This window comes from Mus pahari, chromosome 9, assembly GCF_900095145.1.
Source record: "Mus pahari chromosome 9, PAHARI_EIJ_v1.1, whole genome shotgun sequence".
NCBI classification, from domain to species: domain Eukaryota; kingdom Metazoa; phylum Chordata; class Mammalia; order Rodentia; family Muridae; genus Mus; species Mus pahari.
The window spans coordinates 41,580,738-41,602,702 of NC_034598.1; the positions used below are offsets into that span (position 1 = coordinate 41,580,738).

Below are 21,965 nucleotides of genomic sequence, written 5' to 3' on the forward strand. Positions count from 1 at the left end.
AACCATCTGTAATGGGATCTGATGCCCTCTTCTGGTGTGTCAGAAGACAGCCACAGTGTACTCATAAATAAAATAAACCTTTAAAAACAAAAACAAACAAAAAAAGCAAAAACCAAAACAAAACAAAAAACAAAACAAAACTTTCCCCAAGTAGCTTTTTGGTAAATTCTCCAAAGTGTTTTTTTGTTTGTTTGTTTTGTTTTGTTTTGTCTTTTAAATGAACACCAATTATTTCCCAACTCTTCCAAAGAACATAACAATATGTCATGCCATCTTTTTCCATTCTATGACATAGGTTTATGAGGCCAGCAATAGTCTGACACCAAAAACATATTTAAAAAAATAACTCACAGAAGCCTGAAACAAACATAAAGGCTGAGACAGATCACCACAAAGTGCTAACACGTTAGACCCAGGAGTACAGTGAAGGGTTAACCAGCATGACAAAGTGACATTTATCCAAAACTCAAGGCTTAACATCCAAATTGTAACCAGCATCATAGGAGTGGGAGTGTACACGCCCATGCTTAACCCCCTAACCCCTCACATATAATGCCAGTACTTGGGAGGCAGAGGTACAGGCAAGAGAATTTCAACTTCAAGGGCAGCCTGGGGTATAGAACTGAAAACTCGTGCCTATAACCAAGGGAGAGCAGAGCAAAGCAGTAAGTCACTTTACTTATTACTCTGTTGGAATGAGATGTGTACTCCCAGTCATAATTTCTATTCTTAGTCTTCCTTTTTTCTATTTTCTGTTATCTTTTTTACTTGGAAACATGAACTTTCAACTTTTATCTTTTAAAAATGCCTAACTTTAAAGACATCAGTTTTGTTCTGAGTACTACATTTTCTGTCTTGTTTACCCTGCTCATCATTTGGTACTAGATAATGTAATTTGAATTTTTTTTTTCAAATGTCAAACACATAGGCTTTCCTTCTCTGTGATTTCATTATTAGCTCTCAGTTGACTCTTTTGGTCAAAGAACATGGTCTGAATTTGAGATTTACTTGATGAACAAATAAGGAACAGATTTTTTTTTTAATGTTTCATGTATTTCAAGGGATTACATGTTCTCTATAGGCTACAGGTTTTGTGTATGACCACATAACTGAACCTGCCATGTGTCACTAAAACCTTCAATATTATTTTGTGTGTGTGCATGTGATCTACCAATTATTTTTAAAGGAAGACAACAGCTCACATGATTGCATATGCATGATTGCATATCAGTTTTTCCTTCGGAGTCAGCCAATTCCTCTCCATGAAGTTTAGTTATTACATATATATGTAAGCATTCTATATAGGCTACAACTTAGTTATTAAATACAGTGATATAGCACCACACAATGTTTCACTCAGTGATAGACCACAGCAGTCTCATCAGAGAATAATGGAGCTGATCCAGGAAAGAATTGCTTGAGCCTAGTATTTCAATGTCAGCCTGAGAAATACAGTAAAAAATAAATTATGAAGGAACTAAAAAAAAGTCCTGTTTCCCAGTGGTACAGCAGCCACTGAAATGCCATAGCACACTGCCTTACTGCTGGTATTAGCAAACTCACTGTACTGCCATTCCCATAAAACTACAGCACCAATAATTATGTACAGAATATAATGCTGCATAGTGACAATAGACTATGCTTATTGTTATTATAGTTTTATCATGTTCTTAATGTATACTGTTTCTACTTGGAAAAAATTAGTTTACTGTAAAGCAGCTTCATATTGGGCTTTCAGAGGGTATTCAAGAAGTAGAAACTGTAACCATAACAGGGGACATCTCCATGCATGCCATTTGCCTTGAATACCTTGCAATGGAACAAGANGAAGAACAGTTGTTCACAACCTGTGGGTCACAACCACTTTGGGGGTCGTATATCAGTTAGCCTACATATCGTATTTACATTATAATTCATAACAGTAGCAAAATTACAGTTATGAAGTAGCAATGAAATAATTTTATAGCCCAGGGATCACCACAACATGAGGGACAGTATTACAGGGTCACAGGATTAGGAAAGTTGAGGACCACTGGTCTAGAAGGAGAAGACTGTAACACTGATGGCCATGACTGTTGAAGGCCTAGGCTAATGTGAATGTCTGGGTAGTTTGTTTTAACCTCTTTCCCCAAAGAGCCAAGAGCTTTCTGTGTGGGAGATGAGTGTACATCTTTTCTTTACTGATAAAGGAAGAAAAACTTTGGGAAAGTATATCAGGGAGTGTGTGCACAGACCACCACCACCCTCACAGGGACAAGAAACACTCAGCATCCCCCTAGTCACCAAAACAAAAAAGCAAGCAACTTCTGACCAAATGGCTCTGTACATGTGACATTCTTGCCATTCAGACTCACTCCTAAACCTGACAAGGAAAATACTGAAATCTAACACTAAGCAAGAGAGGTCTAGTTCGTTCTAGTTATAGCTTGGAAGTAAAATGTTCCCTGTAGTGAGAATTTTTGTTTCTTTAAAAAAAAAAAAACAGTTATGTTATGTGAATATGTTTATGTTTTAATCCCAGATGTGGGATAAGAGGCTCCTTCACAGCAGGTGATTATGATTTGCCTCATGCACTAGCAGGGGCGGGAGTTTTGCCAGCTGTAGATAATTTAATTCTGGGGACTCTGGAGAGGTTATAAATGCGAAAGCCCTAAGAGAGCCACTGATGACTGCTGCTCCCCCTGCTGCTGCATTTGCTGGTTTGCTACTGCTGTATATTCTGATGACAAAGATTGGATTTGCCCCAGGAACCCAACATCCCTAATCATTAGGAAGTAGCCTAAGGAGGTCTATGCCCCCTTTCCCTCTAATCTTCTTTCTCTCCTACCTAGTGTTGAAGGACTGGAAGGGATCAGGGTGGAATAAAAGGTTGGAAGGGAGGTAGAGGTATAAGAACCCAATAAAATACACACACACACACACACACACACACACATATATATATATATATATCTCACATGCTAACAGTTTCCTACAAGCTTACATGTTTGAACATTTGGTCCCCAGCTGGTAGCATTTGAAGGAAAGGTAGAACTTTTACAAGGTGAGGCCTAACTTTGATGAGTGGAACTCTAAGAGGAGGTGGACCTTACTAATTACATCCTAACCCCACTTCCTGCCCTCCTATTTCTTAATCTGCCTAGATATGAAGAGTCCCAGCAGCATGCTCCCGCCAACATGAGCTGCCTGTGCCACACCCTCCCTGCTGTTACTGTAATAAGACACTGAACAAAAGCAACTTGGGGAAGGAAAGGATTTATTTGGCTTATACTTCCAGGTCACAGTCCATCATTGAGGGAAGTTCTAGTGGGAACTCAAGCAGGAACTGAAGCAGAAACCGCAGAGAAGTGTTGCTGACCAGCTTGCTCCTAGGCTCAGCTGCCTTCTTAAACAGCCCAGGCCGGCCTGCCTGCCTGCCTGCCTGCCTGCCAGGGTATGACACTACTCACAGTTGGGTCCTTCTACGTGATACCCACAGGTATGCCCATAGGCCTATCTGATAGAAGAAATTCTTGAACTGAAGGCCCCTCTTCCCAGGTGTGTGAAATTGACAAGCAAGACTAGACATCGCCAACTGCATGCCTTCAGACAAACTACTATCCAAAACAACTCTTCCTGCCACTAAGTTACTTTACAGTGGTGGTTTTTGTTGTTGTTGTTTTTAATCACAGCAACTGTAGCAGTTGGGGTGTTTGTCAAGTCTACAGACTCTACAGTCACTAGGAGACAAACCCCAGTTATATCTATGAGTGATTATCTCAGGTAGGTTAGTCTTTGACCATGACTGTTGGAAGAAAGCGGCTATCATCTCTGCAGCCATCTCGGGCTGTTTACTTACAGGTTGTACTTTTCCACCCTGACGAGAGACTTGTTTTCCTAGCATTATGTTTTTGCAAGAAGCCCACCACAGCGGAACACATTCTGATAACATCTTGGTTTTCTCCTCTACACCCTGGACTTGTGGTTAAGGGTCTCCAGCTGCACTCTCCAGCTTGTGCACATATACCCATAGTCACCTTCCAATAAATGAGACTTGAGACTTGCTCAGACAGACTGTCTTGTCTCCATTCTTAGCGTCTCTTGCCTCTCAGTCCTCACTCTCTCTCTCTCTCTCTCTCTCTCTCTCTTGCAGACCCTGTTGACTGACCTGAGGACTGGGTCTCATGTCTAGATTATGCTAACTAAGGTGGGAAGACTCACCTTAAAAATGGGCAACACCATTCCTGAACACCACCAAAAGAAGGCTGGCTGAGCATAATGTGCCTCATTCCCGGCTTCCTGACTGCAGCTGCAATGCCTTGAGCTCCTGCCACCATGACCACCAAGCTCCCCACCATGGCAGACTGTGGTCTTGAACTGTGAGCCAAAACAAACTCTTTCTTCCTTAAGTTGCTTTGCCAAGTACTTTCTTATGAGTGTGTTGTCCATGTGTATGTCTGTGCATCACATATGTGCCTTGTGCACATGGAGGTCAGAAGAGGGTAACAGATCCCCTGGGACAGGAGTGATAGGCAGTTGGAGCTGCCATGTGGGTGGCTGTGACTCCTGCCCTCATTCTTTAGAAGGGCAGCCAGAGCTCTTACCACTGAACTATCTCTCCAGCCCTATTGTCAGAGTTCTTTATCATGGCAACAGGAAAAGCAACTACAACAGCATTACAAAGCAACTACAACAGCATTACAAAACAGAGCTAACAGAGATCTCCATCAGAAAAAGTCCTGAGGGGAGCTGTTGGAGCAGATTTACAGATAGGATCCCTCCCCAGCACAGGGATCTGCTTGTGACAAAAGGGATCAAGCATGTGTGCACAAAAAACCCCAGTGAAGTGGACAGTCACATGCCACTGTGCTTGACACCTCTGCCACCAGGCTTCTTGGTGCTGCTGTGGAAATCAGGCCCCAGGGGCCTGTTTGAGATGGCAGAGTGGAGGTGGGGGGACACTATAGAGTCCTACCCACTGCACACACACACACACACACACACACACACACACACACACACACCTGCTCAAACCATGCAGGTGGGACTCTCCTGAAAGGTGGCAGAGCAAGCAGGGAGTCCGGGGTGCAGGCACATTTTCAGGGAGTCACACACTGCAAGGAGATAAGCCAGGTTCGTGGACAGCTTTGATTAGTGGTTGGATAGAAGTCTCCACCCTTGTAAGGTGCAAAACCAAACATGCCCTCCTCCCAGGTAAAGCAGAGCTATGCAAAAGACAAGGTGCTATTGACATATGGACAGAAGTAGGCATATAATCTTCTGAAGAGCAAACTTGGCAGGGGAAAACCACAAGCAAGGTCAGAGGCTCTGCCCAGCTTGGATAGAGCACCAACCACACTATAGGGACCCATGGTCGGCAAGCTGTAGAGGCAGGCTGCAAGCCAATGCCAGAGATGAGGAACGAAAGGCCAAGGTAATAGCCAACTGGGCTTTGCTGTGAAAGATCAAAGGAGACCAAGTTCAATGTCAGAGCAATAGTAGCACGCTGCAAGCTGGGACAACAGAACTATTGATAGTCTAGACATTCACACACACCCAAATTCTCCTGACCTATATGGACACTTCACAGCAAAGGCTCAATAGCATGCAAATAAATGATGCAGTAGAAGCAACCTCACTAGAAATGTGTAGTCATAATCATTGTAGGTATGTACACAATCAAGAGAAAATCAAGCTAACAGACCACTGTTTACACTGTCAGTAGGAGACTCAAGAGGCAAATCATCTGAGGGAAGAGAGAGGCCCAAGAGAATCAGTTTCCAAAACTGGTCCACAGATAAAAACCCAGCAAAGTCGGGAAGCAACACATTAAAACAATGAACTATAACCTTATACCTACAAGAACGAAAATACAAAGAATCAACAATACCTGACAAACACTGACAGAGAGGTAGCAACTCTCATCGGCTTGTGGTAGAGGCGGGAAGTGAGACAGAGTTGGGATCACTCAAAGGCAGCTGGACAGTTCCCTACAAACGACACACACTCTGACCATAGCACCCCACCATTTTGCTACCTGGAATATCCCCAAATGAGATACACTCACTCAAAGGCCTATACACAAATGTTAATGCTGGCTTATTTAAACTGTCAAAAAATGGAAACAACCAAGATATCTCTTGATGGATGAATGGGTAAGCAGGCGGGGCCCATTCATAGATTCATATTTGCAATAAAAAAGACATGAGTTGACTAGCTACAAAGACACAGATGATTCATAAATCAATGGGTGCCACAGTGAAAAAAAAAAAAGGCCAGTTTGGAAAAGTTACGTTTTGTGTGTCTCCCGCAATATAACATTCTGGAACAAGCAAAATAAGCTGGAAAACAGATCAGTAGTTATCAGTGACCAGGAAGGGGAGGTGGACAGCTAGAGAGAGCATAAGGAATTTTTAGGGCAGTAAAACTGTCTGGTATGATACTGTAATGACAATTATAAAGATATAAAGCAATTAACCAGAATTTATAAATTTTTACAGCATTAAATGTAAACCTGATGGTGTGAAATGTTTACAGGAATAATTCAGAACCTTGGAGCATCATCCTAAGGCAGGCTGTAGAATTTGACAATACAGTCTTCACTACCATAAAAAAGTAGAACTTCTCACTAAAGGGGTGGGTCAACAGTGCTCATCTAAGCCATTCTGGAGATGGCATGTCTGGTAGGCAAGAGGTGAAACAGAGTCAACTCAAGCCTGTGTTCTGGCTGAGCAATGCAGGAATGGTGGGCAATGGGAACCAGCTGCTTCCCTGTTAGATGGAGGGTTTGCTCACAAGCAAGAGAAGTGATCCACTGACAAAGGGCAAGAGTTAGAGGCTGGGAGACACATATAGCTCCTTGGATCAGTCAAGTAAGAGGACCCAAGAGCAACCAAACCCAGTAGAACAATCAGATTCAGCACTCTGACATTGGCCTCTTTTACTATTTGCTGATAAGAAGAAACAAGGATTCCTTAGAGCTGTGGATGAACCTGGGACAGGGGCAGGAAATACACAAAGTGAACCTACACCATAAAACCTAGGAAGGAAAAAGTCCTTAACACACACACACATACACACTCTCACACACATTCACATACTTTTTCTCTCTCACACAAACACACACACATACACACACACACAGATGAAGGTATAGTAAAAAGATACAGAAGTCAACTGAAAGAACTCCCAAAGTCTAAAGTTGGAATAATTTAAAAAATAAAGTAGTATAAAACAACTATAAACCAAAGTATAAAATAAATGACTTCATACCAATAAACAGGAAAGAATACCCAAATCTCCAAGGCTATTTCCAAAGTGTGCATAAAGAGACTCTGGGCTCACTGAAGCGAAGCACACCTCCCTAGAAGTGTTCCCTGCACACAGTGACTTTTTCCCCAAATACTATGGCACACACACACACACACACACACACACACACACACACACACACAAAGACAACAGTCACCATGTTGGAGAACCTAGAAGCACATCCCTAGCATGTGTTCAGGCCACATCTCAGTGCTAAGTTGGGCTGACTGTGTGCTTCCTTATGTGAGACAAATGATACTCCCATGATGCCTTTTCCCCAACCCCCAGGACCCTGAGCCACCTGCAATGGACCCCAGCAGGGGTCAATAAAGAATATTCTAAAAAACAGTCAAGGGCATCAAAAATAAGAGTGAGGGCTAGAGAGAGAGCTCACACTTAGGGACACTGCTGTTCTTCCTGAGGACCTAGGTTCAATTCCCAGAAGTCAAATGGTGGCTCACCACAGTCTTAGGGACCCCCACTTATGGCCACTGCAGACACTGCACTGGGGAGGGAGGGGTGTGTGTGTGTGTGTGTGTGTGTGTGTGTGTGTGTATAGTATGTAGTGTATATGTGTATTTTGTGTATATGTGAATGTGTATGTTATGTTATGTTTGTGGTATGTATGTGTATATGTTGTGTGTGTAGTTTGTGTATATGTATATGTATAGATGCATGGTGTATGTGTGCATGTTGTGTGTATGTGTGCATGGTATATTTGTGTATGGTGTGAGTGTTTACCTTTCAAGAACAAAAAAAGGGGGGGGGAGTGTGAGAAGCCATCACCTTCAGGAAGGTCCCTAAGCAGATGGGGATTACCTGTAATGTGCCCCCTGAATGGGACCTTGGAAGAGGGAAGGACAAGAGAGGGAAACTGAGGAACCCTCAAAAACAGATCTTAGTAGCAGTGCCTCTGTGGTGGTGGCAACCAGGACAAGTGTGCTTTGCGGATGTCAAATGACAACCTGGATGTGGGGTATGTAGATTTTCTCTATAATCTTTGCAGTGGGTCTAGAAGCCTACAACTCTAAAATAAAACATTAAAACAAAAACAAACAAACAAACAAAACAGGATCACAGAAAAAGACGCCAGTCCCTGTCTACGCCTAGAGGGAGAAATGCAACCTTTTCACGGCAGCATCAAATCCTGAAAACCTGTCACAGATGACAGGGCAAAGGTGTGTCCACGAGGGAGGTGTGTCCAAGAGGCAGAACAGCTCAGAGCTGTTATCTGGGACACTGGGTTACTCATAGTATATTTAAGAAGTCTTATTTTCTCTGCCATAGTATGGGATGTGCTTGGTCCTAAAAGAATCAGAAAACGCAACCGCTGACTCAAAAACATTGCTTAATTCCAATGATGAATATTTAGCTTAGGACACTGAATATGAGAGACAGACAGAGAGAGAGAGAGACAGAGACAGAGACAGAGACAGAGACAGAGACAGAGACAGAGACAGAGAGACAGATCGATCAATTTTGGACACAAGCAAACTCTTCACATTAGTGGGTCTCAACCTCTAATGAGCATGTGTGGTGTCTTCCTGTATACTGCTATTCCCCTCACAACAATTCAGCAGATCTGAGACCACTCTTTCCTCTTCACAGATTCACAAACTAAGGCACAACTAAGGCACAAGACTGCTAAGCAATTTGCACAAAAGTCTCCTATCTAGCAAGCAAGGGAGCCTGCCCATCTTTGCAACCATACTTCACAGATTGAGGCTTCAGGGTTCACTCTCAGGGTCCCTCCCTCTGCCTGTAGCTACAGTGCTGAAGATGTGCCCAGAGGACCTGCCACACAGCCACGCCCATCCACAAGCAGAGCTCTCTAGACAATGAACATTTCCTTGAGTGGTGCAAAGGCCCCTACAGGGACAAAGGGTTCTTCCTACCAGAGAAAGATCAGGCAGTGTGGCGTCTGGAGTCCGTCTTGAAACAGGGCCAGGGCCTAAAAGCTTCCAGAGCCATATGAGTCACACCCATCAATATGCATTAGCTCTGGGATGGTACACTTCAGGGGTGTTTCTGAGCCAGGAAGGGATTAACCCTTCTCTCTACCAAACTCTCCCTTCCACATGCTGTACTGACTGGCTTCTCTAGCTCTACGTAAATGAGACTGACCTTTTCACTATCAATAATAAGTTACATTACAGTTTGCAGATGGTTCCTTCACTCTATGTCCTAAACATGTAAGGTTCTGAAAAACAATTCCAAAAGTCCTATAATGTCCAAACCTCGGGTGCTGTCCTCCCTGACTTATTGTTAAAACTGTGTCACAAATACATCCCACAAGCAACATAATCTGGGCGAGACTTTGAAAAGCCCTCAGAGTCCCCCCACATATACCTTCCCCCACCAGACAGCCACAAGCCTGAGGACACCTTCAGGGTGACCAGAACATGACTCATCTCCTCGGTGAGGCAGGCTGCTATTGCAATCCACCCTGATACACACACACACACACACACACACACACACACACACACACTAACCCTAAATATGCTCCTTTCCCACAGGGCTAGACTAAAACTCTTTCCAAACACCAGGCCTGTAAATAGTGTTGCTCATGGAGCCATGGGAAGAAGCATGGAGGAGGAGCAGGGTTCAGCCTTCCCTGAGCCAGGCTCACCTTTTTGGTCCTGTCATTTCCAGTAAACAGGGACTTTGAAGTCAGAGAAGCCTGTGGAAAATCAAGACCCAGTGACTTGGTCCTGAGGGATCCACACGTCTCAGCCATTCTAAGCCTCAGTGTCCATCTCCCCTGTGAGCAGCCTGCTGGCTGCCCAGGGATACAGAAGCAGTGTTGGGATGATGCTGGGATAAGGATGGGATGAGGATGGGGCTCTGGACCTAAGCAGATAATTAAGCACAGAGGCTCCTGGCACTCCCCCACCTACACTCTCACAGGAGCCTAATAACAGCAAGCAGGCAGTACACAGGAAAAGCAGGACTCTCCCCTCCTTCAGAACCCCCACTGCACTCGAATATCATGACCCTAATAACCCAAACTGTACTTGGCAGCCACCCTCTGGAGCAAATCTGATTACGTCTGCAGAGCATCATGTGTCTGAGCCAGAGCCTCTCATAGCATGGATATAAAAAGTGCAGACTCCCTATCCCCATATCTACTGGATCTAGATCACGGTTTTTAAAATTCAGGAGACAGGCTGGAGTGATGGCTCAGATATTAAAAGCACTGACTGCTCTACCACAGGACTTGAGTTCAATTCTCAGCACCAACACAGAGACTGACAACCATCTGTAACTCCAGTTCCAGGGGATCCAACACCCTCTTGTGAACTCCACGGTCAATGTGGGCACATGGTGCACAGAAATACATGCAGAAAAACACTCACACACAAAATAAAGCTCAATAGGGATTTGTACATGTAAGAGTTTGAGAAGCTCTGGCCTGGCCTCTGAAGACAAAGCAACATTCCTTTCTGGGGCTTCTACTGGACTCAGTGCCCTGCTCTTTGGATGAGTGCTCCTTCCTTCCTTCCTCCCTCCCTCCCTCCCTCCCTCCCTCCCTTCCTTTCCTCCCTCCTCCTCTTCCTTCCTTCCCTTTCTACTTTTTCCTTCCCTTCCTTTCCTCCCCTCTTATAGCTGGGAATGTGCACATTCAGGTACCCAAGTGGGCCAGGGTGAGCCTCGGAGCTAGCACCAAAGCTTCCGAGACCATACAAGCCTCACAACCATAACCGCCTCCAACTGTCTCTTACCTGCCCCTTCAGCTGGTGTGCTAAGAGGCTTCCTCATGCCACTGTTTGTACCCCCTGGACCAGTGTTTGCTCATAAAGCTAAAACCATCCTCATTCTACAGCACTGACGGGTTCCGGGGGTTGGGACAGGAGGAATTATAAAGAGGGGTAATTAGGAAGAGACAGGATCAGAAAGTGTCGGTAAAGAACTGGGGAGCACAGAGAGGCAGGGAAAGGAAAGTCTGCACTGTCAGGGGAGTGACCACGTTTAGGACCCCGCCCTGCAGATCAGCGGCTTGAAGACAGGCAGGGCAGACAGAGTCACCAACACTCCTAGATGCAAGGTTACGGGGTCATACAGTGGCTATGAGCCTCCCACCCCCGAGAAAGTCTACCTTTCCAGGCTAGAGGGTATGGCAGAACTCCCCAGTCCCAGGAGCGTTCCTGCTCCAGGAAAAGGAAAGACTTGCTTAGACCCACTGAGTCCGGTGTTCTGCAGTCATGGGACAGTGGACCTCTAAATATAAAGAAAGACTGTACTGGAAACTCAATGCCTACATGGTGGTAGTCTATAACACATACAAGTAAAGGTCCTTTCTGACACCAAAGTTCACAAATGACCCCAGGATGGACTCAGTAAATGACACTGTGGCCAGCTCAACATCTTACTTCTATCTCCTGGGCTACTGGTGGCAAAGAAGGTCAGTCAAGGATGGCTGACATGCTGTTTTTGTGTGGCATGTAATTAAGAATGGTTTCTAGGCTTTTAAAAAGTTGAAGGGGGGAGAAATAGATGAGCCTACACATGTCCACACAAAAGCATATGCAGATCCCTGGTCCTTGGTAGTCCCAGATAGCTGACGTCTCCAATAGAGGTCCACTTTGGCAGCCACTTTCCCTACAAACCAGTTCTAGAAACCCCTGCAATGCCTCAAAAAGTAAAGTTAGGTAGAAGTGGGCAGTCAGTTTTCCCAGGAATCTCAAAACAAAACAAAACAAAACAAAACAAAACAAAACAAAAACAGCCATTAACTACTGGTCCCTAAGGAACAGCTAGAGTTCATTGTCTCCATGCCCATAGAGGATGGTCAAGCCAAGTGAGGAGCCGAAGGAGCAAGGGACTCTCTATGTAGTCCAGTATCTTAACTGGTAAGAAGAGCAATGTCTCATCTTCAAAGCCACCCGCTGGAACCAAGAACGCAGTCTGGGTCCAGCATCGACCTGACTAGGAGACCTCTGCTTCTAAGGATAAAGCCCTGAGCTCCAAGGCATTTCCAGGTTCAGTAGAAACAGCAACATTATAGAAACACAGGAAGGAGCCAGGCTTTCAGGAAGCCGCCTAAGAGCATCCTCGCCCCAAGCCCACACTACACAAAGCAGCAGCTGAGTGCTCCTAAGGAGGACTGGCCAAAGAGCTCTCCTCACGCCCAGTAGAGCAGCCCTCAGGACTCCAATCAGTGCTCCAAAGCAAACAGACACACGCCCCGACAGCTTGGTGGAGGTTGCTAGAATCCAGGTTCCAGAAACCAAAGCAGGCAGCATTTGGTTATCTTCAGCCCCAATTGCTGTAATGTATTCCGCAGACAGCGCTCTCTGTGCCGTACACCTGCACTATATCACACCGCTTTGTAGGTCATTTGGCTCACAAAATTGATTTAGGAGAGATTATTCAATTCCATTTTACATTTCATGTTTTGGAGCCGTGCCAGCAGCAACTGCGGTTCTTGCAGAGGTCAGGAAGCCATGGACGAGGCGATCCCTTACCATCGTAAATGGAACTCCATATTCTCTTATGAATTTCCTGTCAATCTTCAAATTACTTCAAATACAATTGCCCTTCACTTAGACAGTGTTTTATGTCTCCAATCCTGCCTGCATCTGTCCCCTATCCCATTACCTCCTCCATGGCACCCAGCACTCTCTCAGATCTCCTTGAGGCGCCTGTCTTGGGGACAGCGACAGGGATGGGAGGGGCACTTCCGGCAGCCTCTCCTCTGCTGCTAGCTAGATTCTCAATCGCACCAAACAAAGGCTCATATATCTTGCACTTTTAAAAATGTCTGCTTCAAGGGGGCCAGCAAGATGACTCAGCAACAAAAAGCACTCGCGACTCAACTGACGAACTGAGCTCAGTTCTCTTAGCCGACATGATGAATGGAGAGAAACCATTTTTCCACAAGTTGTCTTCTAATCACACAGCGAACACTGGGCCAATGGGCACAAATTCTGAATGGCATGAGGAGGCCTCTTAGAACTCAGGTTAAATATCATATGTGTCATGACATGGACACACATTGAATGTGGGCATGCGCTTGTGCAAACACACACACACACACACACACACACATACAGGAACACACAAATATGGACACACCCCGCACGCATGTGCGTGTGGCCCACACATATGCCATAAGTAAAAGAAAGGATTTTAAATTTTATATAAAATTCCTCTTTCAGAGACTCAGATGCAGAGAAGACAGACAGATGAGAACTATGCAGGGAAAAATGAGACTGTCACGAGAGGGGATGGAGATGAGAAAAGACAATTGCGGGTTCAATAATAAACATTAAAAATCACTACGGCAGCCACCATTATGTATTCTGTATGTAAAGAAAATTAATATAAAATGACCTTAGTGAGGAAAAAACTCCTGCCAGTCCTACTTTCGTCCTGAGCACCACCCACTTCCTTCCTATGGTGAATCCATGTTGTGTGATGTGCTTCTCAATGTGAATGTGTGCCAGGGGTCAAGGCTGAGATGTCTTCCTCAGTTGCTTCTCCACCTTAGATGGGCATGCCACCACTCATGGCTTTCATGTAGGTGCTGGAGAACCAAACTCAGGTCTCATATTTGCCTACTAATCAGTTTACCCAAGCTGGGAGTTGTGGCACATGCCTTTAATCCCAGCACTTGGGTGGCAGAAGCAGGTGGATCTCTGAGTTCGAGGACCCATAGAATCAGTTCCAGGACAGCCAGAGCTACACAGAGAAACCCTGTCTTGAAAATTTAAAAAAAAAAAAAAAAAAAAATCCGCTTTCCCCAGTGAGCCACTTCCCCAGCCTTCCTTAACCTTCTCTGCAGGAAAGCTATGAGCTACCTCAACAACCAAGACTGTCAGCTGTCAGTCAGTCATTAGCACTGTCACCAGGACCCTCCCTCCAGCCAGACATTGCTTCCCTTAGACGAAACCTGCCTTCACCTCCAGAAACTCCATACTTCCAAGGCCAGTGCCTTCTGAAGTCAAACTTTGATCTAGCCTTGCCCTGGGCATTGGTTCCTGTATGCCCTGTCCATCCACCAAGGGTTAAGTCAGTCCTAAACTGATTTACCACATCCTAACCCTCTGCTAAAACCAAACCCATGACAGCACTCACTGCTGGCTCCCACCTGACATGTTCAAGCTGCAACCTTGGGCCTCCTGCCTCTCCATCCTATGGCTCTGCATAGCCAAGGGATTTGGGGGTTTGTTTTTGGTTTTGGTGTTGTTGTTGTTGAGGTGTTTGGTTGCTTGCTTGAATGGTTTGGTTTAGTTTAGTTTAGTTTTGGATTGTTTAGTTTTGTTTTTGAGAGCTGTTTTTTTTTTTAATCAACTTTATTTAATATCTCTGTACACCACCACCCACTTAAAACACTTATTTCTTTTTATTTTTTATTCTTCTCTCACACATTACATCCTGACCAGTTTCCTCTCCCTCCACTCTTCCCAGTCCCACACATACACACCTCCCCCACATCTATTCCTCTTCCATTTCCCTTTAAAAAATTTTAAAAAGGGGGTCCCCCCAGGAATATCAAACAAATATGGCCAACAAATTACAGTAAGAGCAGGCACATACCCTCATATCAAGACTGAACAAGGCCACCCAGTAGGAGAATAAGAATCCCAAATTCAGGCAAGAGAGTCAGAGACACCCTGATTCCTAATGATATTCTCATATGCTTAGATTTGTGTCTAGCCCAGTTGTCATTAGAGACGCACCATCCAGCAACTGATAGGAACAGATGCAGACCCACAGCCAAACACTAGGCAGAACCAGGGGAACCCTGTGGAAGAGGGGGAGGAAGGATTGTTAAGAGTCAGAGGGGTCAAGGACACCATAAGAACACAGCCCACAGAATCAACTAAGCCAGGCTCACAGAGACTGAAGCGACAACCTCAGACCCTGTATAAGTCTGAGCTAGGTCCTCTGCATGCATGTTATGGTTGTGGGTGTTCTTCTTACTGATATATCCGAGGTTTTAAGCAGGCCCTGAAAACCCTGCTTCAGACCACACCTAGAACCCACTCCCCTCCCATCTCTACTGCTGTTACCCTGGAAAATAGTGCCATCGTGCCTTCCCTGAGCTAATGGAATGACCACCTAATAGGTTCCACCTTTTCTCCAGGTCCCCTGGAATAGCAGGCAAAGTCATCCAGTGAGGGGCCAGTCCATCCATAATCTCTAAATAATCCTGCAATGGTTTCCTAGTCTATCCAAAGAAAAGCTGAATTCTCCCATTGGACTTCAAGGGCCTTTATAACCTCTTCCTGTCCTCAGATGCCATTGCCTCTCAGTCACGTGACCTGCCTCTACTTTGCATTTCTCTTTTATACCACCAGTATGATACAGCTCCCATTTTGTAACTATGCTTTGGATTTTCAAGTAACCATAAATCCACATGCTTTACATGCCCTTACCTGAGTTTCCTCTAAGACAACGTTAATACCAGAGCCCCGGTATTAACACTGGCAGTTACAACTCAAAACCATCCTTCAAGGAAATGTCATGATGCTCTCAGAGCTATAACCACATCCCTCCAAAAGCTACTCCATAGTCCTTCACAACCTCTCATTGGCTCTGTGTCCAGAACATCAATTTCAATGACACTGAAGTAGGATGTCCAGTATAAATCCTTGGGAATCAAATGTTCACCAGTTTACTTTCCTGGGATTCACTCTATTTGTGTTCGGTCCTTTTCACTGCTGGCTAGGCACAATGTCACAGGTGTGTTTATCTGTTGATTTATTTGTCCCTCCAAGGAAGAACACCTACCCAGTCCTTCCTCGGTTTCTGGCTACTTCAATGGACATACTGTAGATAATGTGTGCATAGGTTTTCAATAAACAGAGCTTTCATTTCTCTGGGACAAATGCCCAAGAGTTTATATAACTATCTTATGTGGCAGTAGCTGCTGTTTAGGGTCGTAAGCACCACCTGATTATTTTCTAGAGAGCTGTCCACACCAGACAGCGATGTATTAGGGATCCACTTCTATCATGTGCTACCATTTGCTGTTATCACAATTTTTTTTTTTTATTTTATCCATTCTGGTGTGTGTGTGTGTGTGTGTGTGTGTGTGTGTGTGTGTGTGTGTTTGCATTTCCTAAAGAGTCGATAATCTGGAAGATGTCCTCACTTGCTATGTGCCATCTGTTATATCTCTTAATAAAATGTGGCTGGTGCCACTGTTCAGGGGGCTTACAGAGTGAGTGCTTAATGAAGGAAGTATGTCACCAGAGATCAACGTCAAAACTTAAAAGACCCACACCACTTCTATTTCCCCTCTGCTTCACTCTTGAGGCTGAGATTCAAACTCTTGACTTCATGCTACCGCCACCATGCCTGCTACCGCCACCATGCCTGCCGCTAGCTGCCATACTTCACCAGTGTGATGGCCTGGAAGCTCAAATAAACCCTTTCTCCTCTACGTTGCTTCAGATCATGGTGTTTTCTCATAGTGACAGAAAAGTAACGAATACAGGGTCTAACTTAAGAGAACTTGCCTTCATAGCTTGATTCACTCAACAGGGAACATTATTTAATATCTCTAAACTGTTGTTGCTGTTGCTGTTGTTTGTACGCTTAACTGAACATGGTAATAGAATTTTTTAAGACATAATGAGCACCCTCTTTAACTAGGATTTTAAAACATCTAAAGACAACAAACAATAAATTTGGCAACTTACAAATTAAAAAAAAAAACTAGGAACTACATCTAAATTAAAAGATGTTAAGAATAGGAAATTATTTTTTTAAATTTAGGGGTTATGTCAGAACTAAAGGTAAATTTTGAAAACTCCTTAATTCTCTAATCTCATTTGGTCTGCTGAGCCCTCACCCCTTCCATCCTGACCTCCTAACAGAGCAAAATTCAAATAAAAGGAAAAAACTGTTATGGTGTTAAGTAGCAACTGGCCTGGAAATGCTTGCCTTACTAGCTGGCCTCTGTAGAGCTGGAAGTTGCTGTGTAGGCAGCAGGGAGGAAACTCATCAATATTCCTGATCAGCCATGAATGCTAAATGTCATGGTGCCAAAATACCAGGCAACACGCTCCTGCTGGTACAAACTGTGGCAAAACTGTCATACAAGTAAGAAGGGAGATAGATGCCCATGAGACTCAAAAGGTAAACAACTCAAGTCTGAAGAAGTTCCTAAAACTAATAAGATATACAAGTCCCCCTCCACATGGTCATGGAAGCAGTGAACACCTTCTGAACGAGGAGACTCTAACCAAGCTGCCGGAGGACACTCCAACCTCCTGAGCTGCCTGAATGTCAAGCAGCGCACGCCACAGTTACAGCTTTTGTTGTAACTCAAGCTTAGGTGGGCTTTTTGGTGACACGGTTGGCTTTGAGTTGTCCATTCTTCCGTTGGAACTCCTCACCAATACTCTGATAAGTAACCTCAATAAATTCACTGGCTTGACAAAGCAGACAACAGTAAAACCATTACTCTGGTCTGCCATTGGTTCCTTATCTGGTAGCTCCCCAGTAAAAAGCTCACATAATATATGACCTATTTTAAGATAAAAGTTACAGAAGGGAGCTGAAGAGATGGATCTGCAGTTGAGATCAACATCTGCTCTCCCAAGAGACCTGGGTTTGATTCCCAGCCCCACATGGTGGTTCAACAATCTATAACTCCAGTTCCAGAGGATCTGACACCTTATTCTAACCTTAGCAGGCACCAGTCACATAGGAAGTGTACATAAATACAGACAGGCTAAACACCCATAAACACAAAATAAAAACTTAGATCAAACAAAAAAGTTCCATAGCTATAGAAAAAGAGATCCCATGCTGTATTTGAAATCCTTACTTGTAAAGGCCTTTTCCCTTGGGAAACCCAGATTCATACTCAGAAGTATTTGTATCTATTTATAAAATTTGGTTTCTTAAATACATGAATGAATATTATAGAAAGGGAAAAACGCACAAATGATACTAGTAAATTGTAAAATCAACTAAAGCTTTGGTTTTTATATAAAATCTATCCCTTTTGGAAAAGTCCATTCTCTCCTTATAAAATAAATGCTCAGAATCGTATTTTTTAATCAAATCATATTTTTTAAAAAGTAAAAACTAGCTCTGTCTCTCCTGCTCCCTCAACTCCATTCCCCATGCCCTAAATAAACTCTATTCTATACTAAAAAGAATAAAATAAAAATAAAAAGTAAAAACTATAAGATCCATCTTTATTAAAGAAAGACATACACTATTATAAGGGACTTTTAAACATGAAGACTTAAAAATTCAGAAGCGATTATACAGTTAGCCCCTGGGAAACAAAAGACACATTGATAGTTTTATCAGTTGTGAAGACACACAGCAGCCAACACTGCTGTCGGCCTGAAAGGAAAGACTCTATCTATCATCAGAACTTGTAACCAGTTCCCATACTGCAAAGTTTAAAAAGAAATAAGGAAAAAAAAAATCCCAAGAAAACACAAACATCCGACTGATGGAAATGGCTATGACAATCCAGGACTGGAAAAGAATCCAACAGGGAAATACAAACGTTGAAGAAGAAGACTCAAGCTGAAATGAAGAATATTAAAATTTAACAACAGCAACAACAAAATCTATAAGACAGGAACATCCAGGAAATATGCACCAGAAAAAAACCAGACCTTTGAATTATAGGCATATGAGAGAGAAGAATCCTAAGTCAATGGCATAGACCAGACATTCCACAAGATCTTGCCCAAACTAAGGGAAGACATCCATATAGTCTAAGAAGCACATAAACAAGCAAATAGACCAGCCCAGAAGAGAAAATCCCCAGTATATCATAATTAAAACACTAGTAAGTATACAGAGCAAAGAAAGTGTATTGAAAGCTGCAAGAGAGAAAACACAAATCATACACAAAGGAAAACCCATCAGACGAACACCTGATTTCTCAACGGAAACTTTGAAAGCCGGAAGAGCCTGGAGCGATGTGAACCAAAACCTAAGAGACTGTGATACTGGCATAGACCAATATCTCAGCCAAATGATTCATAATTAAAGAAGAAAAGATGAAAAACTTTCACAACATAAACAGCCTAAAAAGTTTATATCCAATAAAAACAAACTTCAAGAAAATACTGGAAGCAATATTTTGGGCTGAAGAGAGAAATGAGCATTGCCAAGAGACTGTGGAAAGGAATACACATCCATTATTATTAAAACACAAAACACCACTGAGAACGACACTCACATCAAGAGCCCAATGACGGAAATTAGCACACACATTTCAATAACTTCAAATACCAATGGTCTCAATTCTCAATCAAAAGACTCAGGCTCACTGAATGGATTTAAAAAAAAAAAAAAAAAAAAAAAAAAACAAAATCTATCTATCGATCTGTTGTCTATAAGAAACACATTTTACCTTTAAAGATAGGTATCACCTAAGAGTAAAGGGATGGATAAAAGTACTTCAATCAAATGGGACCAGAAAGCAAGCAAGCACCATGCTCCTAAAATCTGACAAAATAGACTCCGATTTAAACCAATCAGAAGACATAAAGAGAGGCACTTCATTCTAATCAAGGGAAGAGTTAACCAAGAAGACATTACTACCCTAAACATAGATTCACCAAACTCTGGTGTGCCCAATTTCATTAAAAAAAAAAAAATGTACTACTGGATTTGAAAACATTAATCCATAGTAAGTGATTTCAATACCCCACATTCTCCAATAGATAGGACATCTGGAAAAATATAAATAAAAAACCATTATAATGAATTAACATCATACATCAAACAGACCTTAACAGATATCTACAGAATATTCCATCCAAGCACTAAAGAATATACATTCCACTCAGCAACACACAGATGCACAAACCAGATCTCTACAAACTCAAAAGAACTGAAATAACTCCTCAGGATCCCCATCTCACCACAATGAAATATAACTTAAAACTGACAAACCAAATCCAAACCCAGTTGACAGCACAAAAAAATAAAAACCAGACCAGAAATCAATGAAATAGGAAAGAAAAATATCAATGGATCTAGAAATAGGTTCTTTGCAAGAATAAAGGTTAACAGATCTTCAGGTCAACTAACCAAAACAAAAGAGAGGTCCCAAATGAACACAGTCCGACAACCAAGGAAACAAAAGAGAGGTCCCAAATTAACACAATCCAACAAACAAGGAAACATTGCAACAGACGCCAAAGAAATCCTGAATATTATTCAGGAATACTTTCAAAACTTGTACTTCATTAATCTGGGAAAGAAATACATTAATTTCTAGATTTGCCCAAGTCTCTAAAATCAAACCAAGAAGTCAACAACCAAAACAGACCCACAACAAACAAGGAGATTACAACAGAAGCCAACCCAGCACCAGATGGCATCACTGCAGAATACTACCAGACTTTCAAAGATCTATAGCAATAAACAGAGGGAATGCTCCCAGACTCCTACAAAGCCAATATTATTCTAATACCAAGGCAAGTCAAGACCCAACAACAATAATAATAACAATAACAACAAAGAAAACTGCAGGCCAACAGCCCTAATGAACATGGACTCAGAAATGTTCCACAAAATACTTGGAAACAGAATACAAACATACATTAAAAAGAGTACCAACCAAGACCAAGTTGGCAGGGAAGTAAAAAAGGAACCATAGCTATGGTGGGCAAGGTTGGGGAGCAATAGGGAAGGGACTAGTGAGGTCCAGTGATCTAACCAAGTAAATGGGGACAAGGGGGAGGAGCTCTAGTTACAAAGGAGGAGGGAAACACAGAGGAGGGGGGAAGTAAGTAAACTTACACTAAGGGTATCTGAAAGTCAGGGATCGTGCATAAACTATCTACAAAAAACATACAGACATCTGCATATAAATATGCATACATAGTTTAAATAGATTTTTCTCATCTGAGTTGACAGGGTTCCTCCAAGAGGCAAAGACCACCCTATAAACCCCTAACACGCAGCATGAGAAGTTCTCTTTTGAGCTGATGGTCAGGGTTGTCCAAAAGACTCCCAGAGCATTACAGACTATTGCTATTGCCCTGGGTTGCTCTCCAGGGATGGAAGATAAGTCTGTATTGCTGAAGACACACCACGCACTTCAGACACAGAGCCCAGAGAACCCTGGGAGGAAATTAACAGAAAATCTTCTCTCTGAGGACCAGCTCTCACAGTACAAAAAGTCATGCAAGCTTCCAAAGGATAGGAAGCCCCCAGCTATGATACCTATGAACCACTACAGCCAACATGGCATGATAACCCTAAGAGCACAGTAGTGGCACAGAAATCTTGGCAGTAACCAACAGCTCTCTAATTGGACTTGAAGGCCAACTCAACAAGTGGGAAAGCATGCCTGGTACAGGAAATCTAGCCACTACCCAGAGCTACTGAAGTCATGCATCTCGGATATTGGAGAACCTACAACCACCACCTTACTAAATCAGCATAATCTCTAACCGCCTTCTATATAAATGTCTCTTAACAACAGGCAGAGACTATTACAAAAAAAAAAAAAAAAAAACAGTACTGTCAAACAAAGTATCCCATAAAAAAAAAAAAAAAAAAAAAAAACCACAACCAATCAAAACACTGAGGGGTGAAGCCTAGTTCCAATGGAAGCATCAACAACTATTACACCTAGAGCTCAGGAAATACTGCGCAATAGGGGGCGGGGGGTGGGGGTGGATGATTTAAGAGCCAGGGTATCATGAAATTTACTGTGTGATTGTGTCTCC

At 43.1% G+C, this 21,965-nt stretch overlaps 1 protein-coding gene across 11 annotated transcripts in view; it reads right to left on the minus strand.

The window, feature by feature from the left end:
* Pcbp3 (poly(rC) binding protein 3) overlaps positions 1-21,965 on the minus strand; it is a 268,573-nt gene that overhangs the window by 135,581 nt on the left and 111,027 nt on the right. The gene's annotated exons all lie outside the window — the stretch shown is intronic.